Source organism: Tamandua tetradactyla, chromosome 7 (assembly GCF_023851605.1).
Source record: "Tamandua tetradactyla isolate mTamTet1 chromosome 7, mTamTet1.pri, whole genome shotgun sequence".
NCBI classification, from domain to species: Eukaryota; Metazoa; Chordata; class Mammalia; order Pilosa; family Myrmecophagidae; genus Tamandua; species Tamandua tetradactyla.
The window spans coordinates 76,871,888-76,892,593 of NC_135333.1; the positions used below are offsets into that span (position 1 = coordinate 76,871,888).

The 20,706-nt window shown below is 38.8% G+C and overlaps 1 protein-coding gene across 14 annotated transcripts in view; it reads right to left on the reverse strand.

Annotated features, from left to right (window-relative positions):
• The window catches only part of GRIN2B (glutamate ionotropic receptor NMDA type subunit 2B), an 849,505-nt gene that overhangs the window by 744,360 nt on the left and 84,439 nt on the right, over positions 1–20,706 (reverse strand). For 13 of the 14 annotated variants that reach the window (XR_013179559.1, XR_013179558.1, XR_013179557.1 and 10 more), the window contains exon 3: positions 13,069–13,233. The exons of the other annotated variant lie outside the window; for it this stretch is intronic. The gene's annotated coding sequence lies outside the window, so the exon portion shown is untranslated. The remainder of the gene's footprint in view (positions 1–13,068; positions 13,234–20,706) is intronic. 14 annotated transcript variants of the gene reach the window in all.

Sequence of the window (20,706 nt, forward strand, 5' to 3'; positions counted from 1 at the left end):
AAATATTATCTGACTCATAAATAGTCCCACTCTTGAGAAATAGTTCTATCAGGAAATTGCATCTCTTTTGAAATGGCCAAATTGCAGAATGGATAGGAAAGAGGCAAGAGATGAAGCCAGAAAGATAAAGAGGGACAAGATAAAACAAATATGAGAGAAGGTTTACATGATCAGATATAAGTAGTAGAAAAAGAGCTGTGACCACAGGAAATTGGACTGGAGATGGCTGGGTTGAGAAATGGTAAAGAAAATGGAGTTTTGACAATTTCATTTCTGTTTTCTTCATCAAGGGAAATATCTTCAGAATGAAAAAATAGAATGAGGAAATTGAAATCCAAGATTGACGACAGGATCATAAGAACGAAAGGCGTTGCTCTAAATGATTTCAAGATTTCTGACGCAGATAAATTAAACTGCTGCAAACATCTGCACTTCATTTCCTGAATCCTTCCCCCCAGTTTGTCAGCACTGCGGTTCCTCCCTCTTGCCTGATTTCTTGCCTCAAAATCGTTCATTTGACTCCATACCTCACCTTATATTCTTTACTTATGCTACTAGACTGGCAACCCAGATTCAACTTGTTCTTCCAGTTTGATTTGGAAACTTTCTACCAGTCTTTTGTGCTGCTGATGAGGTTTAAAAATGCCCCACCTTCTGACCTTGCGCACTGGTGAGACTGACTCATAAGGGTGGTGGTGGTGAGAGGGAAAGGAGAGTTTGACAAATTACCTCCTAAGTGGTTGGGAGAATTTGTGGATAGGATTAATAAAATAATTTTGTCAGTTAAGAAATCAAAGATCCCTAATCCTTTCCATTTCTTATGGTGTCCCCACTTCACCCACCCACTCTTACCTCTCACCTCTGCTACTCTGTCCCTTAGCTCCAGCCACACCAACTTTGTCTTCCTTCAGAGAATGTGCAATGATGGTTCCTTATAGAACATCTTTAGAATTTTTTTAAAAACGATAGTTTATGTTTTTCCTCTTGAGTGTGGTTCCGCTTCCCTTTCTCCTTCCCTTTCATTCCTATGGGCATCTCCCCTCCACCTCCATCCCCATGTCAACAACCTAGCATGGATCTGCCATACCTTTCTCCATTTTTTTTTGTAGAATATTTAAGAAAATAAGAAAAAAATAAGCCAAGTAAGAATTTGAGGATGATACACAGCTTTTTCTCTCACCATCTGATCTCCTTTGCATGTTCCCCATTGGCTGGATTCATTTGGATTCCAGAAAGCAAAAAAAGCTCATTGCTGCTGTTTATGCTGCAATGAGCTTTCCATAAAGGTCGGACTCTGCATTCTGGGGCACATATTAAGCTAGAGAAGGGGACCTTGAATCTAAAAAGGAAAATACTCAGCATGACCTTTTTTCAGACCACTATACCACATAACTCCGCCACATAACCTAAGAAATAAAGTATTATAAGATATAACTAATACGCCCAACAGACTTCTCTTAGATCTCATTTCCCTGACTCTCTTTTCAGAGGCGACTATCTTAAAGTACGTTTCTCATTCCCAAAAAATATTTTATATTTTTACTATAAGTGCACATTTCCAAAAATTGATGTAGTTTTTCATGTTTACAAACTTTATATAAATGGTTGTGTATAACATGAATTTTTCTGCTACTTCCTTTTTTGCTCCTCTTTATGTTTTTACAATTAATCCATGTTATTCATGTAACTCTAGTTCATTCATTTTCAGCAGAGTATATTATCATTTTGTATAAACCATCACAGTAATACCCAATTGTTTACAAACTTTTACTATTATAAACAAAGCTGTAATAAACATTCCTATAGATGTCTCCTTTGCACGTATGTAAGCCTATAATTTGGAACTAACAATAGAATTGTTATTATAGACAGGAGAATGTTGGTCCAGGCTTTCTGAAAAACAGAGTCTGATGCAAGGCTTAAAGTGCTCTATTTAAGAAATATAAGCCCAGTGCAGTAAGAATAAGGGAAAGGGGAAGTAGGGCAGGAAAAAAAATCTATACAATATAGCTCTTGAAGAGAATTCTTCCTTTATACACAGAATTGGGCTGTGGTGAGCATCGGGTTCTTATTTGCCTGTCTGAAATGCATTCCCCCCTACTCCTTTCTCAGGACACGTACTTTAAATGAGGTTATCTCCACTCCCAGCCCCAGTTCTACTATAATAGGAACTTAATTTAGGCTGGCCAATCACATACTCCATTCTCCAGTAACTATAAACAGTTTCAAGACAAAATTTCTGGGATATGTACATTCCTTGAGTCAGTTCATCTATTTTTTATTTATTTATTTTTTATTTTAACATTGTTTCCCCTATTATTTATTTTTATTCCATATGTTCTACTCATCTGTTGACAAGGTAGATAAAAGGAGCTTCAGACACAAGGTTTTCACAATCACACAGTCACATTGTGAAAGCTATATCATTATACAATCATCTTCAAGAAACATGGCTACCGGAACACAGCTCTACATTTTCAAGCAGTTCCCTCCAGCCTCAAGTTCAACTATTTTGACAACCCATTACTAAATTTAAGTTTAACTATCTTCAAGATACTAAATATGCAATGGGAAGGGAAAAAAAGAGTAACAATTAAAACTCCCTATCAGAGGTAGAGAAAAAGGGAAGAACCAATAACTAATTTTGTCAGCAAATCTAGATGTTCCAGAATCTGCTTCCTGTTGTTACCAGAGTGCTGCCAACCTGAGTTGAGCTTAGCTCCAGGCTCAGACTCTTGTCATGAGAAAGAAGTCAAGGACGAGAAAACAAGTAGCAGTAAGCAGTGAAATTTATTTAAAAATTAGTACATGCTAGAGAAATAGCATGGGTGTGCTCAAGAGGGAGACATGCCCCGAGTGGTGTGGGTTTAGCTTGCTTTATAGGGAGGAGTGTTTTGCTAGCGGTGTTTTCCTATTTCAACCTTTAAATGCCAGGTGTTTTATTTGTTTCAAGGAAAGGTAAATATCGGTGCTTGTGGTTTCTTGTCATGTGCTAAAAGTTTGTTCTAGGTACATAGCTTAACAATCGTTTTGACCCTAGGCTTTCTGTTATTAATTAAGAATTCTTTTTGGGCCCATGATTTTATAAGCTTTATGATCTGGGGGCTTAGGGAAAGTTTTTGTTTTAGGGGATTTGCAGCTGCACATTAACTTCTTCAGAGTTGTATAGGGAACCAGGGACCACAGGCTTGATGGCCTATTCTATTCTGCCTCAGTGTCCTTATGACCATATCTAAGAGAAGTATAAAGGAAGAATTCTCTTCAAGGGCTGTAATATTCTACAGCCCACTTCTTGTTAGCATATTTAGAAGAATTTAGAAATTAATTTAGGGGTTGAGTAATCATTATTTGCTACACTTGGAATATATTTGATCTTAAAACTTCCAATTACAATAAACTCAATAGACAGTGGTATACTTGATTCCTGGAATTTCATAGACAAATAACCAGTACTAGAAATAGCCAGTCATAATATTTGCATCTAGACCACTCCCTTACAGTTTTTGTCTCTTAGCAATGCCACGCTAAATCTCCTAACTCTCAGTTTAACAATTTCCATCCTTATTTTAAGCATCTAGGCCTTGAGTGTAGTACTCAAGTGCTGAAGCAGCATTAGATGATCAATGTTGATGATGTTTCATAAGGTGCTCCTCCTGGGTGGGAGCTTTACCAAAATGACTGTGTCATAGTTTGCCAGTCTGCTATAATAAATACCATTACTTTGATTAGCTAAAGCTGCTGGAATACAATATACCAGAAATAAGTTGGCTTTTTCAGTGGAAATTGATGGTTATAAATTTACATGAAAATGTCCAAATTAAGGCTTCAGGAGGAAGACGTCCTTTCTCAGGAAAGGCTGCTGGCATCTGGGGCTCCTCTGTCACATGGGAAAGCACCTGGTGACATCTGCTGGTCCTTCTCTTCAAAATGTCTCTGAGCTTCTGAGGGCATTTTTCTCCTGGGTTCTGGTTTCAATGGCTCTCTCCAAAATGTCTCTGCTGTTTATCCTCTCATAAAGGACTCCAGTAAAGGATTAAGACCTAACTCGAATGGGCTGGGCACATCCCACTTGAAAAAAAGTCTAATCAAAAGGTCTGTTTCCACAGTAGTTCTGTCCCCACAAATATAAAAAATTTGGCTTTTTCCGAGGTACAATAGCTTCAAACTAGCCCACCACACAATGGGTTGTCTTATACAACAACCGTTTATTGTCTCACAGTTTGGAAGGCATCCACAAGGCCATGCTTTCTTCTCCAAGTCTGTGCTGGGTTGCCACAGTCCTTGGAGTTCTTCGACATGCATCTCTGCCTTCCATCATATGGCGATGCCCTTCATTTACTGTTGCTTGGTTTCCTCTGATTTACCGCATCCAAATCTCTCCTGCTCATAAAGGGACTTCAATAATAGTGATTAAGGCCCACCCATATCCAATTTCACTACACCTAAATTGGATCTTAGAAGATTTACTCACAAATCAGTCCATACCTTAACTGATAATATATCTTCAAAGGGTCCTGTTTACAAATGAGTTCACATCCACAGGACTGCAGGTAAAGATTAAGAACATGTCTTTTTGTTGGAGTATGTAATTCAATCTACTGTTAATCAAGGCTCTCTTTAATTGTAAGTGGCAGAAACTGTACTCAAACTGACTTAAGGAAAAAGAGCATATATCGGTTAAAATAACTTAACTATTATTTAACTATTATCCAACTATTATCCAATTATTTAACTATTATCCAACTGTGCTTGAAGAAATTCTATCCCTTCATATCGGTTAAAATAACTTAAACCAATATGAAGGGATAGAATTTCTTCAAGCACAGTTGGATTTTGAGCTGAAATGAGTTCATTAGGGCTCAAACTCTCCTTCCAACTCTTTGCTCTGCTTTCCTTCATGCAGCTTCATTTTTAAGCAGGCTATTTCCATGTGCTGGCCCCTTTTAGCTCAGGACTTAATTCTAACAGCTTAAACAACCACAGCAGAAGGAAAGCTTTATTTTCCATAGGATAATTAAAAAAGATAAGGGTTGGAGCATATCTTAAACTTGAACTTCCCCAACTCCCTTTCCCTTCTGTCTCCTCAGCTCCTTGTCTGAGATGATCATTAGATCATTTTAGTATGATCTTAGATATTAGCACAATAGTACTTATAATTTTGAGTTAGAATTTTGGGTCTCTTTTTTTTTGTCTTTCTTTGTAGACTATAAATTCTAAGAAGGGAATTGTGTCTTCTTCCCTGTAAGGGTTTAGGCAACAATTTCCCCATCTGTCAACTTGTATGTGATGATTATATTAGGTAACACAAGCAAAAACAAAAAAACAAAATTACGTAGCAGAAACCAAACAAATTGTTTTAAGAATTGCTAAAATCAAGAACTTCATTATCAGGACGTCAACTGTATTTTAAAACTTATTTCTCATTATTACTCATAAAGCATCAAGCAGTCCAGACAGCAGCTTCCCTACTGTTCTTTCCACTTCTTCAAATTCAATAAAAATAAAACTGCTAAGGGGGAGAAGAAAAAATAAAGAACTAACTTCCTCTTCCGTGAAGGTAAAAACACAAATTTCCTTTGAAGTTCATTTTCTCTGTGTTTACAGCATAACACTACACATTGTGGCCTTTTAAAACAGTGTTGCTAGAAAATTATCAAGCTGTGTTGCACTCTTACAACTACAGACATACATGATACTTGTCAGAAACTTTTATTTTACTCCAAATAAAAGTAGGCAAAGCATCATGATTTTCTAGCTTCTCACAGTACTTCTCCATGTTCAAAGCTAAAATTCCTTGAGGAGGGCAATATAAAAGATAATATTTCATAATAAGATGAAAAAATTATGGCCAAAACAGGTTAACTGAGTTGTGCAGTCATTTATTCAGATAATGGGACAACAAAGACCTGAATTCAAAGTTTTCTCTACTTTTCTTATACAAGAGAAAAGAAGACGAGGCAGCCACTCAGGCCATAGCTTACTACTTGTTATCTCTGTTCAGGGTTGAATATTTATTAGCAATAGCCCTATACTCCTTGGCAGAGAAAGTAAGAGAAAGCTGGAGTTCGAAATAAGTAGAGAAGGGATCAAGAGGGAAAAGAATGAGATAGGAAAAAAACGAGTGCTGGCTAATTCCCCCCCCCCCCCTTCTCCACTTTGGTTGTACACACTCTCACTGACTCTCTTAATGTGCTCCGGCACAGAAGTGGCTAATTCCAGTTAGTTAGTCTCTACTAGCCGTATCATGTATTATTTAACTAGAGAAACCAAGGTGGAGTAGGAGTGAGATTCATAAAAGGATCTTTTTCCCTTTCCTTTCCAAATTGGTAAGAAAAAATATTCAAGGAGGGAAACAGACGGAACATATTAGTATGATGAAAAATTATACCTCACAGATTAGTCAGGAGATCTTGGCACTAGTACCTTCTATGCCACACGGCACAAATGGTACAAGTTCTTTGGGTTTTCATTTCCTCATCTGGAAAAGCAGGGGATTGCATTTGTTCTAAATTTCTATGGTTTTGTATTAAGGTACCTTGAGGAAGTAATGACTGTTTTCACAGAAGTAAAGGAGGAAATAGAAAGAAACTAGCCCTGGGCAGGCCACAGTGGCTCAGCAGGGAAAGTTTTTGCCTGCCATGCCAGAGACCCAGGTTCCATTCCTGGTGCCTGCCCATGCAAAAAAAAAAGGAAGAAACTAGGCTTAATTAAAAGGACAGACTTGGAACCCAAACAGTCTGGGGTCTGTCCCCATTCTGCCACCAACTAGCTGTGTGATCTTGGGGAAGTTACCTAACCACACTGTGCCTCCATATCCTCATAGTAAAACAGAATAATGGTACCTACCCTAGAACAGTAACTGCTATAAAGTTATTGTTAATAAATAAATGTTTGCTACTATGATTATTACAGCTCTGTGAAATGGACATCACATTTTATAGATGAGAAACAAAATGTATGAGAAAACTAAGGATTCAGAACTTTGAGCTTTTCTGGTTTCCATCTTTAGTCTTCTATTTACTATTTTATGCCAATTAAAAGAGTCAAAATCTCAACATTTTGTGGGCAGTTTGAGAAATTCTACCAGTTGCGTAACCATCAATCAATCAAAATCATTCAATGAATGCAGGATTAAACCACTTGTCCCAAAAGTCCCCCCAGTCACTAACACAGGTTTTGAAACAGTGTCATAATCATTAATTTGCGTAGGTAAAGAAATGCCCCAAAGGGATGACTCTTTGTAGGGCTCCAGTTCAATGAAATGAGTGTCATTTAGTCCGAAGGTTCTCAGAGATGCAAATTGCCTACTTGAAATTCCAGAGAATTAAATCTCTGTATGGATGCATCTGTCTCCTGTTAGAAGATTTTTCTGAAGAAGGGATTGACAGGCCCTTCCCCCTGGTGTTAGGGAAAGTTTTGATAAAGGGTGGGAGATGGGGGTACACCATGTAGACAACTACAGTTTCAGAAACCAAAACTGAGCAGGGTAGAGACAATGAACCTTATTTCAGAGTGAAATCAAGTACTACAGATGAGAACACATACCCATAAGAATTATAGAGTTTTTTGTTTATCTTTTTTTTACAGAATAAAATGAGAGGAATTGGAAAGATTTCATTCCAGTCAGTAGGTAGAGCTCACATTATGGAGAGGAACACTGTAATAAATAAGTAGTCCCTGGGAGTTTACTAAAGAATAAGAAACAGGCCAAGCTTTGAAACAGCCACAGGAAATAAAAGAAGAATCCAGAAAGTAGTGGATTGGGGCCAGATAAATGATATTTGAATTTAATTCATCTGTTCAACAAATATTTATTCCTTGCCAACTTTTTGCCAGGTACTCTGCCAAGAGCTGGTTATACGATTTTGATTAGACAGATATGTTCTGCCCTTATGGGATTTAGAAAGCTAGTGGGGAAGACAGAAAAATATACAAGAAAACAAAGATATATAAGTTACAGTGGCGCTACAAGAGGAAGAAAGGAAGGTGTCATGGGAGAAGACAGCAGGATACAACCCTAGTTTAGATCAACTGTCCAGGAAGGCTTCTCTGAGGAGATGACACATAAGGCATGGCTTGATGGGTGAGTAAGAGGCGCTAGGGAGTGAGTAAGACAGCGTGAAGTTCCTAAAGTAAAAGGTAACCTAGCAATCAGAAGGCTGGTCTAGATTACTTGACTTCTACCTCATTTGGATTCCCTTTTACACTCAAATTTTTTTAAACATCTGATATAGCATATACTGTGTGCCTTCCCATACTAACTACTGAAGATTTCAAAATTTACAAAAATAAACACAAAGGATGGATTCAACTATTTTTAATGTACATTTCAAAGATTCTCCTGGCCCCACCCCACCTCTTTCTCCGAATACTGAATCACTAGACAAAGTCAACCCCGCCCCTTGTACATATTAAAATATCTTTTCCTGATCTGCTGTTGTAATTGGCTTTTTTCCAGGGTTTTATGCTCTACCAAAACTAAACACTTAAATGAGCAGTTCATGTCTAGTTTTTAACCCAGGAGAGATGGCAAGGTTTTGTTTCTGCTTTGAGATTTCAGGTTGAATTTTAAATCATTAAATTTATAATTAATACCACATAACACAATAGAAACAAACATCTGTGATCCTCTCTCAGTAAAATAGTCCATACCTTGCACATGAGTAAAACAAATATAGGACACATGAAACAAGGTATTGAGAATGACTCTTGGTAAAGCAGAGTTACAGCTGTTCTTTGACATACAATAAAGTCATGTTCCAAGGGTCTTTTGACATTGGGACATGTTGCTTAATTTGGCCACCAGAGGGAGACCAGTGAGTCTACAAAGCACCAAATGAGGCCACGCCCAGTCTTGATTGTTTATTATATAAGTGCCTCTTCTCCGATTTTCCTGAAAACATAAAATGATCAATTCTTAATTTTTGAGGCACAATTCACATTAAATAAAATTAACCCTTTTAAAGTATACAATTCAGCAGCATTTAATACAGTCACAATGTTGTGCAACTATTCCCTCTATCTAGTTCCAAATCTAAGAAATGCTTAAATTTTATGTAAAGAGAATTTACAAAAGCCAAGCCCTTTTGGATCCTTCCTGCTCCATTACATCCTAGCTTTGCCTCCACCTGCACTATGTTAGCAATGGTCCCCGTGTATTCTCCAAAACAGCCTTCTTCCCTGCACAATTCACAGAATCTGATCCAGGGTTAAAATTGCATATTCAAACACCAAAGACGTCTCAGTTCTTTAGCTTTCCCCAGAAACTGCACAGTTGCAAAAGACAGACAGTCTGAGTGATTGTTTAAACATTCTATACATATTGTTGGTCATTTCTCAGCAAAGAAATGAGTAAATTATTTTAATTTAGATATAGTCACAAGATGGAAATTAACAATGTACTGTACTAAAACCCTTCAGCCTTTGATCTGCTACGTCCACCCTGAATGAAAATTAAAGTCACTTCTAGGTCAGAAAAAGAGTCATGATTTTAAGGGCACCATGTCATCTGGTTAGACAAATTTGAGAAAAGTTAACGTAATAAGAGCAGAAGATTTACAACCTAAATCCATATTTTTATTAAAGAATTTAACCTACTTCATAGGGTCTTGGCCCAGAAAAGGGTAAAAAATGCCAAACTGGAAAGGCTGGGGGAGGGGAAATCTTGTTGGTGACTGGGAAAACATAGAGGGAGGGAAAGTGAAGAGCGAATGAGGTCGGATCCACCCTAACAAAGAGACAGAAACTGTGTCTCAACAGCCACCAAATCCAGTTCAGGGCGGTTTGAGCCAGTTTCTGAGCTGGATTGAGAACAACAGCTCCTGCTGAGACTTCACTAGGGTGAAATAGAAAACACAAAATGGACTACACAGAAAGAAGTGGATTTGGCCTGGACTTGCAGGAGCCTAAAGCTGTTTCCCGGAGTAGCAGAGTCAGATAAAATATAAGGCCTGGAGTCGGAACTGTGCCTTGCTACGGAAGGAAAAATTACAGAGCACTGCCTCTGTGCCATGATCCTGTCCGCATTTTCACTCTTACTACCCCTAATTGTGGCTTGTAAGGGAAAAGGGCCTCAGGGTATCAGTTTTCAGAGAAAGCCAGCTGCAGTGTTGGGGGAGGGGAGGATTGTTTGTCTTGACTAGTTTAATATGCCTGGGGGTGCAGGGATGTATGTGAGGGTCTGAAGAAGGAACAAGAAGTCACACCCTGCAGTGCACATCACCTTACCACACCTTTGCTGCAATAATTTGCTACGTTATTGCACAACTTCAAAATGCACTGCACATAGGTATTCTGGAGAGTCCTACACAATTGGCACTTATAATTACCAGGTTTGTTTCTGCCGTGTGCCTTAAATGACAATACACATACTCAATATGGCCACCATGCTCTTTTCATTTGTGTCCTAAATTACATACAAGCTGTACGTACCTACTTCACCAAAAGATGCAGCAGTGTTAGGTAACTGGAATGATAATTTTGACCTTGCTTCCCCTCCCCCAATTTTCAGAACCTCCTGACATCTGATCAGTGCCTCCGGAAAGCCGGCTTCTCTGAATTTTTAGTTGTTTGAGTTGTGGGATGCAGCTGTCACGGGTGTGTACATCCTGTGGCCAAGTTTGACTCAGAGCCTTCCTGGACTATCTTGCCCAGGACCACTTACTTCGCTTCCCTTCATGCTCCCATCCCCCAACCTACCCTAAACCTAAAAGCTTCCTAGGAATTCCAGATAAAGTCTGGACCTGGGCATACGGTAGGGCAGAGAAAACTTGGAGGAGGGGGGAACTCCCCCTCTCCTTAACCTCCAAGGATGATTAAAATCTTCCAGATGCAGCAATAGGTGCCTCCAGATGCCAAGGCTCTTCTGAGTTGGAAGCCAGCCTAGGTGTGAGGGGGACTGTGGGAGTCCCTCTTGGGGCTTATAGATCCTACATGCATTCAATTATAAGTGGCCATGGAGATTTCAAAAATACCCTAAAACACTTGTGGGGGAAGGGAGAAGGTCAAGCTGAGAGATGTCAAATGCTGTTTTATTTTTACTATAGATATATGGATGGGCAATTGGAATACAATAACAGTGTGTGGCATTTAAAGTGCACATGTATGCATGCTACAGCTTTTGTGCAAAGACAACCGTCTATGCATTATTTATGTGCAAGTGTCTCCCACACAGTAACTTGTTACTGGCATGTTCTATTTGCACTTATCACTGAAATAACTTATGTGGCACTTAAACATTCTGTTCCATAACAATTAGACCTGGGCTGTTATATACTCTACTAGAAGCTTTTTGTTGTTGTTCCTTCATTTGTATTTTTTGTCGTAGGGAAGAATGCTTTTCCCTTTATGAAATACAGGTTGCTACAGAGAGGATGGTGGTTTAACAGCAATAATAAGAGCTTACTATATGCCAAAGTATCCAAGTGTTTCTTATATCTAAATTATCTTTTCCAATTGTCTTCCCAAATCTCTGCGTTAGCTTTATTGTCCCCATTTTAGAGATGAGAAAAATGCAGCTTGGAAAGACTAGGTATTTTACCAAGGTCACATACCTATTATGTGGCAGGCCAAGATCCTAGCTCCAAAGCCCATGCTTTAAACACAAATGCTATACTGCCACCTCATCTGCAAACGGTTTTAAAATTTTTTTGAGATCCCACTATGTGTGCATTACTTTTGGCTGGGGGAAAGGCCATCAAAGTGAGAGGGAAAGGATTAGTTGTGATAAGAACATGATTCCTGCCTTCAACAAGCTTTCAATTGAATGACTATTTTCAAGGACAATTCAGGACTGCTTGACAAGGGACTTTCTTTTTCTGCCTCTGGTTGTCAGAGGCCATCTGGGAAATATAGTTTGGAATTTCTCTGCCATTTCCGTGCTGTGCGGGGAGGAATATTGGAAATCAGCACTGCCCCGAAATAGCAGACAGCACAGGCAGACAGGGTGAAAAGGGGCAGGGAAAGGCCTCTGGGGAGCCGTAGCCATGGCAACCCAGCCTGCGTTCCAGAACAAAGTCTCTCACCAGGAAAACTGCTCAAGAGGGCTTTCTCTTTATAATCCCCACAACTAGCAGGGCCAGGGAATGCACAAAAGGGATTCTTTCTTTATAAAGAATGTCTCCATACAAGGCCTGGAACAAAGGAAAACATTTGTGGTATAGGGTCTGTCTTTGTATTTGGCTGGAATCAAACCAACAAAGCACAGTTAAGTTCCTCTCCACTATTCACAGGAAATGAACATAGCTTTGTTACACAGGCTTCCTTTTCTGGATAATATTTACTGTAGTGTAATTTTTCTTTTATCCCCATTTTACAGATGAGAGAATAGTAAATATGGATGGACTTGCTCTTCGTAAAACCATAATTGAAAACTCAAGGCGTCCTTTTGAAATGCTCTGTGCAGCTGGCCCTATACCTTCGCCTATTTTATAAAATAATCCTCCCGGATGAGTGCAGAGCACTCATGCCCACGTGCTCAGGGGCCTGGGAGTTAACACTGCTCTCTGGACTGCCGCCCTCTCCAGGCTTCCTGCCACTTACACCTCCCCCGCACCCGCGGGGGGCGGGAGGAATGCGGAGGGTGGGAGGAATGCGGAGGGCATTCCAGCCCCACCCCTGTAAGCCTCAACACCAATGAGTTCAGAAACTCCTAAGTGAGCTGAAAGAAGACAGTGTACTGACTGGTGACTGTACCCTCCAGGCTTTCGGATGCTCTACAATGGGACTACACTCTGCGGATTGAAGGTTGTTTCTAGCCTTGCTGAGCTAGGGTCTGACCTCCCTAAAGAAGATGCATGCAGCACCAGGACAGCCGTAGTCAATTTCCCGCGTAGTACCAGGAACAACAGTCACTTTAAGCTTAATAACAAAGATCTTCCCAAAATGCCCACACTTATAAATAATGTAATTTTTTTAATGGTTATATGCATTAGAAAGAGTAAAAGCTCTGCTACCACATGGTAAAAAGAGCACTGTTCCCTGCATCTGGGTGCCCAGAAGACTTTATAGTAAGGTAGTCTATCCGTCATAAAATCTCTATGACCAAAATAAAATTGACCTGCATCTTACCATCAAGCCCTTTGTGCAATGATGAGGAAAGAAAATGGGGTCACATTATCGTGAAGGTGAATATGCAGGAACTGCCAGTGCAGCTTCTTCAACCTGTACCTTCCACCTCATCCCTGGAGGTTCTGTTGTCACAGGATCACTTAGCAATAGGAAGTATCATCTCTCCTGAGGAACAAAGTTGAAAATGACTGCCAGTATCAGCCTTATAAAAAGTTAACTTGATCTACTATTGGTATGAAATTAAGACCTATATATGTTGTCGTTCCCACAGTTTCAGTAGATACTGCTAACTTATCCTGCTTTAGGAAGTCTAAGCAATGAATCTTTGTAGTGAAATTCTAAAGACTCATCTTACATTACTGAAAATTCCTAGAAGACAGTGACATATTATTCATCTTCCCCAAAGGTTGGCTCTTGTGATATTCAGTAATAGTTTCACAGTGATTGAAAACTTCCTATGAGGTACTCCATTGTGCAACTCACCATGCTAGACTGTGAATATTAAAAATCTCATAATGCATGGAACTTGCTTTCAAAGAGCCTGCAGGTTTGGAAGTAAGATAAACAGGAAATCAACTATTACGTAGTGGTGTGATACATGCAAGAAGATTTGCTATAGGAGAAGCAGGAGAGACAGGAAAAAAGAGTAAGGTTGGGTGAATCTGAGATAATCGGAGAGTTTCCTGGAATGCACAGAAAAATGAGATGGAGTTAGCTAGAATAACACTAAAGATGGGAGTCAGAAAAACCAAGGTTTTGTCCCTGATTTAGCAACAGGTCAACTATTAGGCAGGAACAGAAATACTCAAAGGATAAGGCAAAGCAGGAGCCTGAAGCCCAGATAGAAGTCAGGAGGTTTGTGGGACCTGAAGGGGAAGACTAAGCTAGCAGAGACTTGATCTGATTCCTTGGCCAGGAATCTGTACTCATTCTATTAGGATAATAGCCACTCTGAAAGCTTGAGGAAAACAGAAAAAAACTGAGAAAAAATAAGCTATTTACATGCAGAACTCAATACTGAAGCACTTTAAAAATTCAATGTGTTATTTAGAAGTTTAAGATTATTAGCAAAATTAGGGATTGTTGGACCTGATGACAGAGCTGCAATTAAACACACAATGCTGAGTCAATGCTGATGTCTTCATTAAAAATTTTAAGTAGTTGGTTAACATCTGCTCACAAATGCTAGGCTAAGATTTAGCACTAGCCTATCTCTGTCATATGCCCTACCATTCTATTTAACCACTTCCATACCTGAAGGACAAAGGTAAGAAGAGAGATTCTTTAAGAAGCATGCGGAATTGTGGGGGATGGTGTGGAAAGTCTCCTTTAATACTCCCACCCCAATGTTTGGCCTCACAGCAAGCAGGTTTTGCAGACTTGCTGGAACTCATTAGTGATATTCACCAAATATTTCTGGATCTCCAGTTTCTGATCATATATAAGATTGTATTGAGATAGAAGAGGAAGTGATATGTGTCACTTCCAGGTAAAAGCTTTAGGATCCAGAAAACAATTTGTCTTTTTCCTTTCACACCTTTAGAAGATGGTAGAAGCAAGCACTGGGGTGAAACCTCTTTCAACTTGGGTCCCTAAGTGACTATGTTAAGGACAACCTCCGTGCTAGCTACCCAGCCTAGACTATCTTGACTAAGCCACTTCTAAATATCCATTCCTTCACCCTAATTTCTTCCTAACAGAAGATACCATCCTTTGCATAGCCTTCTGCTTTAGGTTCAGGGAGGGATCTTGTTCAGCATAAGCCAATCATGATAATATTATTCCCTTGGTTGGTTTAGAAATTCTGAAATTTCTAACCAATTAGAAATTCTGGCTCATGAAATGTGGAAAGTCTGCTGGGAAGTCTCAGAATAGTTCTAAAAAAAGAGAGAGAGAGAGAGAGAAGGGATGCTCTCTTCTTCCTCTGAATGTTTGTTATATATTGCATTAGTTATCTTTTGCTGTGTACAATTTGTCTCAAAATTTAGCAGTTTAAAACAGCAAATATTTATTATCTCATTGTTTCTGTAGGTCAGGAATTCAAGAGCAGTTTAACTCAGTGGTTAAAGAGAGAACAAGGTCTCTCTTCTGGTTGTAGTTAAGGCATTGGCTCTAGCTGCAATCATCTGATGACTTGACTGGAGTTGAGGATATGTTTTCAAAGTGGCTTATTCACGTGGCAATTGGCAGAAGGCTTCAGCTCACCATTAGCTGTTGGTAGGAAGCCTCAGTTCCATACCATGTGGACTTCACTATAGCACTACTTGAATGTCTTCATTACATGGTACTATGGGGTGTTTGATCCAACAGAAAGAGTACGAAGAAAACCACAATGCCCTTTTATCCTAATTTTGAGAGTTACACAAAGTTATTCCCACTACGTTCTACTCATTTGATGTGAATCACAAAGTACTGCCCATGGCAAAGAAGAGCAGAATTAAGCTCCACATTTGAAGAAGGAATATTAAAGTATTTGTGGACATAATTTTAAATGACCACAGAGGTGACAACTGGACGTGCTAATATGGCTATAGCCATATTATGTGGGGATTATGTAGGGATCCAGGCTAAGGGAAAGCTTCACACTGAGAAAGACAGAATAGGTATAGAAAGGATCTTGGTGACATCACAGAGCCACTGATCTTACTACGCCTGGAACTCATCCTGAACTGCTAGTTGTGGAGAAAAAATAAATTTCTTTCCTTATTCCTGAAGACTTCCTTGAGATGGGGTTTGCTGATATTTGCAGGAAATGGTGATATTCAGCATATTTAATTATCTATCTCTCTCTCTATATATATATATTAGTTTTTTTGTTTTTTATCAATATATATTTTAAATTAACCTGTATGTCAACATATAAACCAGTTTTTAAAAAGTATTTCTCCTTTATTTCTTAAATTATAAAAAAAATGTATAAAGTTGCTTACCAAATTTTAGGTAGATAATAGACAGACATTTCATATATTTGTCATATGATAAAATTTGGTGCAAATTGTTCATCAAATTATTCTAATAATTTCCAATAACTTATTGATTTTTAGAAATCTTTGCTGTCACCTTTCAATGAAGATCTCATTAGTTAAATGATGCCACAGTCTGAGTTTGATTTGACAGAAAGAACTGCATAAATCCCTTCCAACATCATTTCAGTTAAGTCAATAATCATTAGGCAGCTTGTAATCTAGATAAGTTTTCAATTTTCTTAACACCTGCAGTTATTCATGGTGCTGATTTAATCAGTTTCTGCTAAACAAAATCATTTCCATTAAAACATTTCCTAGTCCTTATGATACTTGGATTTTTATATAATCAGCATACCTATTATCAACTATCATATGTAAAGTATCATTTAAAAATAAGACAAAGATAATCCTTCTGGCCAAATGAGATGCAACAATTAAAAATGTGAACTCGTATAGTGGGTTGTCTGAGTTCAAATACTGGCTTACCAGATAAATTTTAAATAATCTTCCTGTGCCTCAATTTTCTCATCTGTAAAATGGGGTTTATGATGGTGATTATAACTCTCAAATGAGTTAATATACATTTTGAATAGAAACTGTCACAGAGGAAATGCTATATGTTAGTTCTCATTTTCATTAATAAAATTAATGTTGATGTTGTTGATCTGTGGGGCATTCAGTGGGTTTTAATATACTCATCAAATTAAATGGAGGTTACATTCAACAAGGATATCAAAAAGTGATACTTATACCCCAGGTAATCTTTGGCTCCAAACCAATTGGAAGGATACTGGTCACAGTACTGGAGCAGGATCATTAACCCTTTAGTCACTTGATGGAAGGCCTGATTGATTGGAAAGTCTAGAGATGAAGGGAAGGTTACTCAAGAGTAGGGGCCAGGATGGTCAGGGCTGGATTGATGGGGTGGGAGTGGGCACCATGAGCAGTGTAGACTCAGACCAGTTATTCTTTACTTACCACCAAAAAAGCAGTTTTAAAACAAAAACAAAAAAACCTAAGTACATACATACCAGTGTCTAACAGGGCTTGACACAGAAACTTGGGTTTGAGGATAACAGATGTTACTTTACCTTCACAAACCCTGCACTAACTTCTGACTGTTGATTGGGAAGAAACTGTATTATGGGAGTTATTCTGGAAACTTCCACAGAAAGCTCAGCCCTGGCTATATGATAATTTTTTAATGGATTATTTATAGTTTTAAAATTTATAAACAAAGAGTACTAAAATACCGTGACCATCATTCTAGCAAAAATAGCCCAAAATCAAAGAGCCCTTTCTTGGAATATATTTACATATTTGCACAAAGGGAGAATGAATAATCTATGCAAATCTACTGCCTGCGGCTCTTTCTTTAAGACTAGTATCTTCTCTATTATCCAAATAGAACAAAGAAAAGATGCAATGAGATTTCACTATAGGTAGAGTTCCAGCTGGATTTCACCCTGAGAGGATCTATGGTATTCTGTATTCACTTAGGAGAAGAAAACCATTCTAGATATTTAAATAAAGGAATTATATAAAGTCATTGGACAATCTAGAGATGAAGTGAAGGTTACTCAAGAGTAATAACTACTACTGTTACTAGTTTCGGGAAGCAAAATCATTACCCAGAAGCCAAAGGCACATGCAGCTAAGGCTCCTATTATTGACTAGCTGCCTGAGCTGAAGCCCAGGACCCTGCAAGCCCAGAATGCCTTTGGAGTCACTGTAGCTACTCTTTCCCAAGAGTCATGATTACTATTTGTCTCCTCAGCCACCAACGCTATTGCCATTTCTATTCCTTTGTCACTGTGTACAGTCCTTGTTTCAACTGATATCTGAAACTGGAAAAGAGTTGCTTCTCCCCTCCTCTTGTCTTATAATCTCCTTCCTGTTACGTAAAAAAATACTCAGCAGTTTGGTCCGACACTCATAAGCATGCAGTGAGCTGAGATTGAAAGGGGTTTCTTATAAAGGGGGGAGGGGGAAGAGGGTGATGGAACACTTTCTTCAAGAGCCTGAAGAAAATGTTCACCTGTGTTGTGATGTGTTCTTATATATTCTGAAGTTGACCGGTCCTGAATGGTCATGAATTCTGCTTTTGAAGACTCATCTGTTTGCCATTGGCTGGTGTTCTTGCTTCCTTCTTCACTGTGCCTATTCTGACTTGTTTGCTCCTTGTTGGTGGAACCTTGCTATGAGTCCTGTGATTTTTGCCCAAAGGAACATTTAGTAAAGGGAATCATGAATTGCTGCAGGCGAAGGGGAGGAGAGGAAGGGTCACAAGTTTCTGTCATTGCAGCAAGGGGAAGAGGGAAGGAGGGGAGGAGGGAGTCACGAGTTTTGACCCTTGTGACCTGTCATTTTCACTGTCATAATCTAACCAAAAACCATCAGGGTGAAGTGGATTACCAAATCCCACTACTTTACAAAAGACAGCAGAGCACAGAAATGTGGGAATGAGGGTTAGAAACAAATAAGTTAAGACAAATGAATAAATTATAGTAAAGATTGTATGCTTTAAATCAATGTTAAATTTCTTGGACTTGATAATTATACTTAACGTTTGTTGCATATTTTAATTCCTTGTTCTTAGGAAATATCCATGGAAGTTTCAAGTGATAAGGGGCAAAAAAAAGAACAAATAAGTAAATAACCAGCCTGAGAGGTTGTAAGGAAGTTACATCTCATGGAACCTACACAGATCAAGACACTGCTTCCTGAGAATGTTTTCGGTAAAGTCTCAATAAGAGCTGCAAGCAGTCATTTAAGAGTTTTCTGCCCCCAGACACTAATGAAGCAGTGCTGTATTAGGAGACTAGAAAACTTCGGACAATTGAAGATTCCTAGTGTTAAGCAAGGATGGAAACAGTATGTGGTATTATCTAAATATTGTTTTAGTGGTTGCATTTGATAGGGGGAAATTGCTCATGAAATCTTTCGGCCTTTTTCTCTTGGTGTTCTAAAATTGCACCCTCATTAAGATGAAAATGATCAAAGTGTGATTTTATTTGTTGTTGTATACACTTCTGCATGAATAACTTTATTAACTGTTAATGAAAATTAGAACTTTTCTGAGATCTTCTGACAAGACTGTTATTAATCTTAAAATGCTTTGTTTCTTCAGTGAAACCATCTTTAGAGTTAGTTATTACTCCCACCACATCTGTCATCTTGACTCAAACTGGATATTTCTTTTCTTCCGGTCCAGACCTTCAGATTTTAAAGGTAGATTCAAATTAAGCAAAGGTCATTTTTCCACAGTTCAGTTCTCTGAAAAATTTCCATCTCCCACTTAAAGTCATAGTCCAGGGGTGAACTAATCACATGCTAGAACCTCAGGGCCAGCTGGGAAGTCATTACGAACACTCTCATTGGTCGATCGTATTTATCACCACAAGCCTGAAAACACACAGTCCTGAAGAAGGTGACGTCTCCGTGAATGCATGTAATTTTTTAAAGGGAGCAGGCAGTATGAAGGGGGCTGAGTCTTGATCACCAAAATCAGCACAATGAAAACAAACAATAATGAATATTGAACACTAGAATTCAAAATATCAGATGTTTTAAAGAGGTAGGATACCAGCTTTCAATTCCATTTCAAATACCACATTACAAAAGAACTATTTTTAAAAATACAAAGGGATTAAGGGAAAAGAAAAAACAAAGAATCTCTAAACCATTGAATGACCCCCTTGACCCCATTTGTTCCTCATATACTTCAATTACATCTTCTTCCTCCATCCCCAGTTCTTATGGAGTGTGATTATCAGCAGTTCTCTGACCTTCAAAGGGAAACCTGAGTGAATTCATTGGAACTCCCTGTCTTTGACAGTATGATTCTTTGAGTTTCTTGAGATGTGTTGTCATTTTCACCATGAAGTGAATCTCACTGCTATCCTGTCCGATGACTTTCAGTTTAATGCATTCCCCTTCTTTCTTATCCCCCAAGTCCTGAGTTGAAGGTTTTGCCTACTGAGGTTTCTTGCTTTTGAGACAATCATCCAACTGTAGGGCCTAGAATGGTGGTACCCTTTTGATATTAAGCTTCTGTTTCTTTATCAGTGTTTGTTGGTCAGACATGGTGATGTGCCTTCACCCCAGGGTCTCCTCTCAGGCAATCAGAACCTTGCCCCGGGGTTTACAAATTTGCCTCTCTTCCCCACAGCACACCACCACTGCTGATTCAAAGTGTGATCTTATCCAGAAATGAAAGGCATCCTTAAATTTGGAACTCTTAAAATAACATGGTATGCCAGTTTGAAAGTATTATGTACCCCATAAAAGCCATGTTTTAATCCTGATCTAATTCTTGTCAGTGCAACTGTTTGTTTTAATCCTGATTCAATATTGTATGTAGAAGCTTTTGATTAGATTATCTCCACTGGGATGTGACTCACCCAATTGTGGGTGTGAACTTTAATTACATGAAGATGTGACTCCACCCAATCTAGGTGTGTCTTGATTAGTTTCCTGGAATCCTTTAAAGAGGAAACATTTTGGAGATAGTCAGAAACCACAGAGAGAGGGCCAATAGAAACTTCAGAGCAGAGCTGACAGGCAGAGAACAGAGAGCTGGATATTTGAAGATGCTTGGAGCCCAGCATACGTCACCATATGTTACTCAAGCCAGAACCTGGAGAGAGTCAAAGGAAGCCAGCCCTGGAGA